The following is an 11,827-nucleotide window of genomic DNA, read 5'->3' as shown; positions in this document are numbered from 1 at the left end:
TGTGTGTGTGTGTATGAGAGGGAAGGAGAGGAGGAGAGAGAAAACGAAAGGGTGGGGAGGTGCAGTGAGAAGCAGGGAGGGGGCATGTACGAGGGAGGGTGAAGGCGAGAGAGAGGGGGAGAGAGAGAGACGGAGCGAGAGAACAAGCGGCTCGCCTCATTCCGCTGCTTTCTCAGCATCCATTCTGTGAAACCCTGTTCTGGAGAGGAGTGAGCTACCTAACAGGCAGATTGGAGAAGGAAAAAGGGAAAAAATCCATTGAAGAGGGAGGATATCGAGGAAAATAACACATAATCAGGGCTTGCTGGCGTCCAGTATCACCTCTTTATAGCTTTGGCAGAGGTGTCTGAAAGTTTCTGTCCGGGGGGGACACCCTCCCCTTGTTGTGGGGATGAACAGCGGATGCTGAATTTCATTCCTGAAGGCAGGAGGGAAGCTGTGAATACCGGCTGGATTCACTTGCAGTGGAGCTGGTAGTGCGCACCAGAAGAGATCCTACAGTGCCTCTTTCGCTCTCTTGCTCAGTCTCTCACACACGCATTTTCCAGTAGAATACATATCATTATTTCACTGTGCCAAGGTGGAATATCAGGGGGGAAGCAACCCAAAAAGAATATCTCCTGAACCAGGGAAGTAAGGGGCAACGGATTATGTACAGAATCAAAGAAGGACATCCTGTTCAAAAAAGTAAGTTCTAATCAAAAAAGGCTCTGAATTGGGTTCTGATTCTGAGAGACTTGGAGGATTTTTGCCCTTTTTTCTTTGTTGTGGAGCAGCACCGAGCTTCAGACAGCTTGTCTTGTGGACTATACGGTTCTGGATGGTATTTCAAGGTAAGGACACATTCATGGGCTCTTGTATATTAATAGCACCCTCCAGTTTTTTGAGAAAAGGGCAGATTAGGGAGCCAGGGGCTCAGCAGGAAAGATACAGTGAAGTGGGAAAGAGGGGAAGGCAGATGGAAAGGGTACGTGAGTTGTAGTCTAGACTGCATTTAGCCAGTTTTTCAGAAAGTTGGGATATATGTCTAAATAATATCATAACATGTCCCAGGGCTTACGCAGAACATGATGCTTTTTTTCATGGCTATTGAAAGGCTACTCCCCTCTGCAGAGAAGAATTTATCTATGTGTTTCTGCATACTTATGCATGTGTGTTTGCTGAGAGGGGAGATGCCTGTCTGCAAAGCAATTCAGATCTTTGCTTCCTTGCTACAGAGTGGTTATCAGCAGGGGTGGCTGCTAGTGGAAGGGGCATAATTGCGGTGGCTGTTTGTCCTCGTCTTTGCGGCAGCTAGTATCTGAGAGCTCAGGGAATTACTTTTATACAGTAGCTTCATTTTATTCATAATGGTGAGTGCCTCTGCATTTTGAAGGCTGTTCGGTCCCTTTTATCTGCTCTCGCAGAGAACTGATTGTTTCCAGTATTACACTATCTCAGATGCCCTACATTACACCTTCAGGTTTTCATGTATATGTAAGTTTGTCAGTAGGTTTGTGGTCTAGCAGTGCATCTCTTTCCATGTCTCTTTATCTATCTGTTTTTCTTGCTTTTCTCCTCATATGGGAAAGTGATTATACTGTTATTTCTATATGTCTTTTGTTTGACAAGTTTATTTTAGATCAGGACTGTTTTAGGAGACAGTGTACAGACTAAGCGAGGAAAAGGCATATTATTGTGTTCTCTTTTTGGGGAAGAGTGAATCTGCTGCCCTCTTGATCAATACCAGACAAGTGCAAGGCTACCTGCTTTTGTAAAGCAATGGTTGAAATATTTATGATTGCATGAGCATCTTGTTGGTCCCCTGAAATATTTAAAATAATTGAATAATAAATAGCCTGTCTGAGCTGTCAGAGCCCAACTTCAGCCTGGCCAGATGATTAAAATGCCACCTCCTCATGTAACATGCAAAACAGTGACCATTAAATGCCTTTGCCTCTGGATATAAAAATTTCAAAAGAAGTGTCTCTCCTCTTGCAAAGCATCCACTGGGGGGAAGTGGAGCCTGATGGGAAGTTGATGACAGCTCCTGTGTATCTGGCGTTGACTGGCTATAGGTGGCTCAAATCACCAATTGTTCCCCTGCATATAAAGCCTGATTGCAAGAGTCTGGTGCGCACAAATATTGTATTGAAATCACATTTAGCATTCAGGAGGCGTGGTGTGTAATTGCTTCCTCTTGAAAGAGATGCAGACATGTCATCTGCTTTGCTTGCTGTATTCATTTAATCTAATGAGTAACATCTACAGTATGCATGCGTCAAATATGCGTATAAGTGTGCACATACGTGTTTAAGAGAGCGTGTTAGTGGAAGAGATTTTCTGAGTGTATCTGGTATCTGCGTGGGTGTGTATTTGTCCAGAGCTCTGTGCTTCATCCCTTTTGATGTTTTATTGAGTGTTAACCATGGTAGGACTGACGCATTGCCTCTGATATGGAGCAGCATGGTTAAAGGAAAGCACTAAGACCGACTTTGCTCTTCCTTGTATTTCCTTTAACTGTGAATTAGCAATGCTGTGTCTGCCTCTTTCAGCCCTTTGGATTTGGTAAATGATTTGGTTCAGACACTGCATATGTGCACTGATGCGAGACTGTGTGCTTGTATACATCTGTGTCTATGTGGTTAAGCAAATAGGGTATGTGCACAGTGTGCATACATACTTTGTGCTCAGGTGAGTGTCTGCCTGTGTGTGTATAATCCTCTTCACTCTGTGCTAAAGGGGTTATACAGTATGCAGTTTGTTTTTCTCCAATTTCTGATGTTGGTAAAGGAGTCAAAGACGAGGCCCTCCATTTTCAGTGATATAATGCATCTAGTGGTTCACAGGATGGACGGGACAGAGGGAAGGAGCCCTCTTCTACATCGTGATTATTCAATGGCATTGACATCATGTTTATGTGGGGCAGAAATCAGAGGATAGAACTATGAGTGCAAAAATTCTGGGCTCTTGATTTATTACGCACGAAACCAGTGTTTGAATCAGTATGCATGCATGCCAGTAAGCAGCTGAAATCTTACACACACCTTCTTCCAAGTGTAATAAATCATTTTCAATCATGTGTATCTTTTTGGTGTAGAATCAGCAAAATATCAGTGAAATATAGATGTTGCCAATCAGGCTTGCAATTTTGCTAACAGGTTTTAATATTGCCAGTGGTATCATGGGATTACACATTGTCGATAAGGGGATGATTAATATTAATATTCCATGAGTATCACTAATTGATATATCATTTCTAAAGATGTGGTTAGCTTTAAGGTAGTGGATCACTGTTACAAAATGCAGGAATAAAAGAAAGTGTAGGCAAGGTATCTGCTGTGAAATATCTATTGCACCATTATATTGTTTGTTGGAAAGTGAATGTAAACTAAATTAACATATCTCTTATGTTAGTGAGGCATTACATTATATTTGTTATTGACTCTAGGGCTGGGGCGATGCATTGGCGTAATCGATTACGTAAATACATCGATTTACTTAACGTGCGTCGACGCATCACACCGTTTTACACAGCGCGTGCCATGAGAGCGTGAGCTGCGCTGATTGTGTTGTTTTTTGTTTCGGCGCTTGTGTATCAAGTTAGAGCGTGCACACTGCTCGCCCAAGCAGCGCTTGTCAGGCGCATCTGAGCTGCGTGTCAGCTGCGGAACATCTAGAGAAATGGTTGCTCCCCGTTTTTTTTAAGCGTGAAGCTCGCGTTTGTTGACTCTGTACCACTTTATACTGCAGTTTAAAGTCTCTCTCTGTTACAGAGATGAGGAAATACAAAGACGTTTGTTTTACATCAACTTTCTTGCTTCCCTTTCAAAACAAAAGCTATCTGTCTGTGTCTCTGTGGACAGAATGCCATCAGTTGCTGATACAGTGCATTTTATTTTGAAACATTTACAGGAAGGGGTTTTCAGCTGTGCAGAAGCTTGTATAACTTCATTAATGAGAGGAATATGTGCTTATATATCTGAAAATACAGCAGGCAGCGATATGCCTTAAGTTATATTGTTATTCAAATTGCAATAATTTTACTGTAAGATATTTTGTTTGACTGCTAGATTTTAAGTTTGTTACTGTAACAAAAGAGTAACTGTTTTGTTAAGTGACTTGACTTTTACATTGTTTTATTTATTTTGCTGTTGGATTGCTAAATGTAGACTGCGCTACATTCCTTTTACTTGAGTGGAACAAGCTCTCTTGCATTCATTTCATATTGGAGTGACTTTATGTCAGATTATAAAACACAGATAACCAGTTAAGACTGGGCTATTTTTTGTTAGGGAATAATGCCTTGCAGCGTTTTAAAACATTATTTTCTGTAAATCTGTTGTTACATTAATCAAGTAATAAAAAATAATAGTTAGATCAATAAAAAAATAATCAATAGCTTAATCGGTACAAAAAAATATTTGTTAGGTGCAGCCCTAATTGAAACAAATGAGAAAAAGAACAGATAGCCTTATTAGAATATTTTCAGAAATATAAAATAATTAATTGTTGGGGCGCTCCTACCCCTTCCTTTTAAAGTAAAAGTTTTTTTTTTAAAGTTAAGATTTGCAAACGTTTTTATCAAATTACACATAACCTTTCAGCTGTCTACTGAAAGAAAAATAATTGTGCCATATATGCCCACACAATGGCAGAAATCAAACATATTTGAAATTGAATGTGCTTTTAAAGCTGTAAAAAAATCCAGCTGAGATTTAAATTAAATTGAATTTGTTCCACTTTCAAGGATGGGCTGCAGTGCAAGGGCCTCTTTGCACGGCCATATAAAGATATTTCAGGTTCAGTTTGTTAAGTGCTCTAGCATGTATAAGAAAGTAATTTACTCAGAAATATTTTGAATAGAAAACATTTTGATTCTTAAAAATAGTTTTGCCATACTCTTTCAAAATACAGCTTCAACACTTTTCCTTGTTAGAGGACAGATGTATAGAGAGTGCTGTCAAAACCAAGGCCTGTACCCAGGAGCAGAACAGCATATTTTTAGCCTGTCCATTAAGGACATGGAAGAAAAATCAATAATCACAGACTGAAACAGTGGGTTTCAAATTTAAGTTTTTTCTTTCCTCTATGACCTCTGCATACAGTTGGGATTTTGTACTCTGCAAATATCAGATTCTAACTTAGTCAATGAAAGAGTTCCACAGATACACACAATCTAATGTGTTTCATCTAATATATATATATATATATATATATATATATATATATATATATTATTTCCATTTGTCTTATTTTGTTAAAAATGTCTTATAAAAACTAATAATACTTAAATAAATTCACTTCTTCAGTGGTGTATGGTTGATGTTGTTAGTAGGAGTACTTTTAAAAAAATTTTATGTAGCTATCACCACATACGTTCAGTTTAAAAGCTAATGTGTGTATAATAGTTGTTGTCCCAACACATTAACATATCCATGCTAGCTTTCACGAGCCACACATCTGTACCATATACACCACCAGCTGGCTGAGACAAACAGAGGACCTTATTTCTATGGAGGTCTGGTCAACTGGAGACCAAGCCGCGAACGGATGCGGCTGATCTGTTGTCAGCCCCCTTGAATCCCTGATGAGGCGAAACACAATATGCTCGAACAGCTGGGTCATTTATGGAATATGCTTACTCATCATGGTCGACTGCTGCTAAAAGGAGGGGGAAAGAATTCTGTTTTAATAAAGTATGCTTCACACAAAAAAAAACAGATTATTTGAAAGAATGGCAGCCCTTTCCTTAAAGACATTTGGGGGAAGACCTTTGGATAAACATGACAACAACTACTCTCACCATAATCTTATTAAAGTGACAAAAGCATTGGCCAAGCGTGTTGAATATTTGACAGTGAGGGCATATGTGTGTGTTCACTGAGTAACTTGTGTTTTTCAAATTTGCATTCATATTTTAGGCAGTGAGCTAACAGTGTCACTTAAAGTAACATAGACTGAGATCAAACATAGGAAGTAGAGCCACAGTTTCTTTTATGTACAAAAGAGAAACACTTGGCAAAAGAGATAAGGAAAAGGAACACAAAGGGCTTCAGTCTGCTGTCTGTTGAAGATGTGATGTGCTAAGTGACTGCTGGTGGCAGTGCAGCCCTTTTGGGATATAGCAACCAGGAAGAGGCTGTCTGGGGCTTGAGAACTGACGAAGTACGAACAGCTTCCATTGACAGTGACCTTGCTGTCTTTGTCACTTCGTGGTTTGACCTTCCCGGGCAGGCTGCTCAGGGCAATAAGTGTCGTACCACCTTAGGAAAAGTCCTCTCCGCATGTGTCGACAAGTAGCATTAGTAAGGGTCAGGGGTGACGTAGCTGGCTTAGAGTTGGGGGCAGAGCATGTTGCACTATATGGCAGTTGAGATAAAACAAGCGAAAAAGTCTTTTGGGCTATTCCCCAGGAAAAAACAAAGATTGAATGTCCTCGAGTAGTAGTGTCCATAGCTGAACCCTGAAACCTGAAGAAATAGGTTTGCTTTTTTTAAAAAAAAACATGAGAGGTGGCAGTGAGCAGTAAAATAAGAAATTACTCCAAAATTAGTGAGATTTTACTAAAAAGCATACGAAAAAAATCACAAAAACAAACAACAAAAAAAAAGCGCGTACAAGGAAATGACCTGGAAAAAAAATATAATAGTTCTGTGATATATTTTTTTTAATATGTAATTATGATAACTATGAAAACTACTTTTTTTCTCTAGACCTTTTTACCTAGCATTTTAAAAATAATTTTCCAAATCTAATCATTTCTTGCAATGTGTGGAAGTTACCAAGTTGCTAATTGCCTTATTACTCATGTTTTTGGAATAAATCACACCAATTTGCTCAGGCTTGAAAACTGAGCTTGAAATACTCACGAACTGAAAGCAGCTGAAGAAATGTGAAGTTGATCCAAGTTTTTAAGGGTTAATCAAAGAGACCTTATGTTATAACCTTGATTTGAATCTCTGCCTCCCCTAATACGTCTCTCTTTACACAAGACCTAAATCCTAGCAAGTGCATAGTTAAGACTACAAGCATTCAAACTGCAAAGTGCCATGTTTCTTCTCTCATTATGGTGGGACACAGTGGAGCATGCCACTACAAGGTTATGAATTAAAAGACCAAAAACTAAATAAAAGAGGACTAAAGACATGATTCAAGGGTAGTGTGCTTTTCTGTCACTTGAAGTATACAAATTATCTTTCCATAATGAATCAGAGAGGATTCTTGGAGAGTCACTCCAGTCCAGAATACCACCCAAAAAATAATCCATAGCTTATTGCATCAAGCTCAAATGTAAATATGCTGATGTCAGTTCATTTGTCATCTCTTGTTTAAACAGAGGAGTGCAGTGAAGAGCACATGTGACCTGTTCTGTAACATCCTAGGCATCCATGTTTTACAGTGCCCCTTGTGGTGTGTAAAGGGACACTATGTCCTCTGTGTCCTTGTGTTATGCATGTTTTCTTATACTGTGCAATTCATCTAGCGTTTATCTTTTGAGCCAAAAAACAGCAAACACAGCCAAACCACTTACACACCATTACTGACCAGTCCATTTTTTTCAGCTAATTAAGGATCATTAAATATTCACACAGTAGAATAACCTGTCTATATCCTAATAGCAAGGAAAGACTGATACTAGTTCCTTTACAGCAAGGCCAATGTTGGAGCCATCCATTTTGTAATTTGCCTCCATCAGCCACTTTTGGATGTCCTTACAGCGACTTTGCCATCTTCATCCTTTCTCTGCACCCACCCTCAGTTTTCAGCTGTGAAGCAGGGTATTTAGAGTATTGACCGCTTTGCTCTTTAAATCATAACAGAAATGCTGTGTCTTGTATCAAGGTGAGCGGCTGCTTGCATATTCAACTCTTTGTGTGCATTGTTTTGTTAAGCTTGATCGAGGTATAGGCCTGTTAAGTGATGGTATTAGCAGAGAAGATCGAGGGTTGAATATAGAGATTTGACATTTTTTAGTCAGCATTTGCATTTCTTGTTAAATTTAGTTAATACTAAATTCATGTTAAAGCATATATACATGCATGAATTTGAAAACTGACAAAAAAAGTCAGTTGCAATATCTTTCAAATACTGTCAACAGTTTAAAATACATCCTTGAGCTGTGAGTGGCCGAGCTGGTGCCCAGAAAGGTTAGGTCATTACAGACACTACAGTATCCCCACTAATGCTTCACAGATAGATCCGGATATGTCAGAGTGTAGTCTTTTCATTGCAACAATGGTGGAAATGTCAGTACATGGATACCTCCTCTGCCTCTAAGGGGACTATGGGCTCTCCAATAGCACTTGTGTCTCTTACATTGGACAAGCTCCCATAACCCCGCTTCTGCCAGACTATGAAAGGCTCTCAGCAGGACACTGGACCCGCACTTGTTAGTGCAGGTCACTGATCCTGGCATCCTTTGGGCTTACAGCGGGTCGAGACCAGCTTGGATGTTTGTTAGTTTCTTATTCTTTAAGGAGTCTGTGGGGAAAAGTAAGAACATCTACACACCTTAAAACCTTGTTTTGGGAGAATGAAGTGGCTTGTCTCCCCAGGTGTTGTGCGGGATCTTGTGGACTCTTTATTTTCATCTCCTGGAAAGAAAATGTTCTTCATGGAAATAATTAGTTTCAATCTGAAGGAGCAGTTCAAAGAATACAAGCAAAATTAGGAGGGAATCTAGAAAGGAGATAATGGGTCTAATAATACATACAGTAGTTTTTATAATTGATGGCCCTGCTTTTTATTGCGTTTCAGAGCCTAAATGTCAATCTTGACTATTCTATTGGTGTAAAAGAAGACAGGCAAGATAACACAAGATTAATTCCTGTACAGGCACAAAAAGCTCATATTATACCTGCTCCGTTCTATAAAGATAGTGACAGTTGGCTGCTATCCAGTAAGTGCAACCAACCCAATTTCATAACAGCTTTGCTGCTGAACTCCCTTATACTGCAGTCACCTCCTGCTCTATTTCAGGCTGTTGCATGAAGTGCCAATAAATTAGGAGGAGGGGCTCAATTCAGTGTTGCCCTTTTAATTTATTGCATGCTTCTTTCTTATATTCGTATAATCTCCGATGGCTGTCAGTTGGGTGAGAGACTCATTAGAGCCGTTGTCATGCCGTTGCTCCTGGGCTGGGGAGCATGCTGAATAGATAAGAACTCCTTCTCCTCTTCCAGCTTCTTTCCTGCTCTCTTTATCGCTGCAGCTTTCTCCTCTCCTCTCCTTACTCTGCTCATAGTGTTACCAGAGGTTTGACTGTCAAGTGGAAGCTCCAGACATTTTAGAGTCTTTCAGGGAGGCGACGGAGGTTGTGACGGCAGCACATAATCTTCTGCCTGCTGCGGTCTTACTCTTGTTCGCCTTTTGGTTACAGAGGGATGTTGTGTGATGATTCAGTTGCTTGTCTGGAGCAAATGTGGGCTATTGTGTGCGTGTGAAAGACTATGTGTTTGCTGGTTTATAGGTAGCTATTGGGTAGAGAAATAGGATTTTAGGGATTGAGAAAATAAAAACTGGTAAAATTTCAGGACTTGTCAGGATGTCATCATGCCCCTTGGATCAGTTGTAAATAAATGATGTTTAAAATTCATTTAGATATTTTTTTCACCTTACTGGTGATGTTTTAGCTGATGTGATAATAAAGCTGACTAAATTGTGATTAGCTGGTAAATTTGTCTTTAGAATAGTCAATATTCTTACTATCCTATCTCTTAAAATGTGTCACTATAAGCCAGTATGTAGGAGTAATTGCTGGTTTTATTTTTTATTACATAACCCAGAATTCTTTTGTGAGATTTTATTGCATTTTTCTCATTCAGATTGGCACATTAATCAGGTATTAATAAGCTTTTTTTTCCATTATGTGGTTGTGAATATATATCCTTTGTTGCTGCTTTTTACTGTTCCACTTTCTAAAAGAAAGGAAACTAAATCTAAACAACCATCTCATTGGTGTGCAATGACAGAAGAACAGAATTTTTTTTTCTCACATAAAATTTGTTATTTGTCATTACAGAATGACATTCTCCATGAAAACACTGCCTGCCAACTATGAGCTTTGTTTACATAGTGATTCACTGGATTCTTGACTTCACTCGGATTTTTGTTTGTGCCATTAACATTAGAAAATCAATTATGTATGTCACCACAAGATCAGTATATGTACAGATTGTGAACGAAACTTTTGTATCTAAACAACAAACTACAGAGTTTATGTTGTAAGTTTTGACATTAAGTTAAACAAGGCACAGATGCTTAAAGGGATGGTTCAGTTTTTCTTTGAAGTAGGCTTGTATGGGCTACTTATGGTTAGTCAGTGTATTACATACAGGAGATGTCTGTCTGGAAGCCAGTTTGGAGACACAGGCTGGAGTCCAAAAGGAAAACTATGCATAGTGCTGCTGAAGATAGGGGTCAACAACAAAATACATTTTAGTCATCTCAAAAAATAATATCTGTTCAGCTGTATGCTATATTAAGAGTACTTTCACTGCTTAACTTTCTGTGATACTGCCATTTTCAACAGGAAAGGCTTTAGTTTCCCAGCTTTGCTCTTATCAATGCTACCAGACTCCATTTACAAGAACAGTGATTTTTGTGCGCTGAAGACCAGAGCTGCTGGTCTACCGCTGCTTCAATTAGTTAGTTAGTGTTGTTGTGTGACTTTGGCAAATTTAAACAAACCCTTTTGAACCACTAAGTGGCACAATACCATAAGCAAAATAACTGTATCAGGCAGCAGTAGACCAGCAGCTCCTGTGTTCAGCCATGTTAAATCACTGATTTTCTAAACTGAGTCTCTCTTTAAAGAGAGCGATAAAACAGCTCCAAATTGGAATACACTGTCTGACATTAAAATAAAGCAGTGAAAATACTCTTAAATACAACATACACTTAATTGCATATAGATTTTTTTTTTTAGGTCTAACTGTTTTTAAGTTGGCAAAATACATTTTGTGGCTGACCCTTTCCACAGCAGTAAATTGCTTCCATGTTCGACTCCGGCCTACTTCTTTAAATTGGAAGCATGCCAACTGACATGTACTGTATGTAATATACTGTCTGTGGATAAGTACTCCATACAACCCCACTTCAAAAAATCTGAACCACCCCTTTAAGAATATCAAACTGCTTTGAGACAGTATACCAAAACACTGCAACAGCACCAAAAAGACTATGGATAAATATTCTATATGTCTCTGTTGGCAGTCCATGATGGAACACCTATACTGCCATGATAAGTAAACCATTATTACTTTTCATTCTAAAAATATGTATTCTCTCAATAACTATGAGCCACACTATATAGCTCCACTATATAGCGCATACAGTAGTAGCTACATCACAAATGAGCCCATATATTCCATGTTCAAAGATGCAGGCTATGGGATATAAATGACATCACATGCCTCTGTGAATAACATTGTGGATGACAGCACTACAGCGACTAGCTCTCTCCTGCCACCCTTAAAATGTAGGCAATGCATGACAGAGATTAAATGTACATGTCCTCAGAAATACAGCCTGCCTGCCACATTAGATATTGCAGAGACTGTGCTGCCCACTCCTGTTTGATGAGCCGGGAATTAAACCTCCAAATTTAAACATTGACCTTTACTTCCAAGTATACAAGCGCCACTGCTATTGTCAACATGTGTAATTCCTAGCCTTGGATGCCGACATGGTCACTGTGAATTATAAATCAATGAGCATGTATTAGTGTAAAATCCTCCAGCACTTGGGGCTTTGCTTGTGATGGAAGAATGAATAGGAGGGAAACAGGGGCACCTCAGGGGATGTCAGGCTGTCCAACTCTGGGTCTACTGGTCACAGCCTGGAG

General features: G+C 39.3%; 1 protein-coding gene across 1 annotated transcript in view; it reads left to right on the top strand.

The window, feature by feature from the left end:
• Window positions 1-687: 687 nt before the first annotated feature.
• lingo2 (leucine rich repeat and Ig domain containing 2) overlaps window positions 688-11,827 on the top strand; it is a 260,903-nt gene continuing 249,763 nt past the window's right edge. Inside the window, exon 1 of the mRNA XM_042493947.1 lies at window positions 688-833. The gene's annotated coding sequence lies outside the window, so the exon portion shown is untranslated. The remainder of the gene's footprint in view (window positions 834-11,827) is intronic.

This window comes from Plectropomus leopardus, chromosome 9 (assembly GCF_008729295.1).
Source record: "Plectropomus leopardus isolate mb chromosome 9, YSFRI_Pleo_2.0, whole genome shotgun sequence".
Taxonomy (NCBI): domain Eukaryota; kingdom Metazoa; phylum Chordata; class Actinopteri; order Perciformes; family Serranidae; genus Plectropomus; species Plectropomus leopardus.
This window is presented reverse-complemented; position numbering and strand designations above follow the sequence as displayed.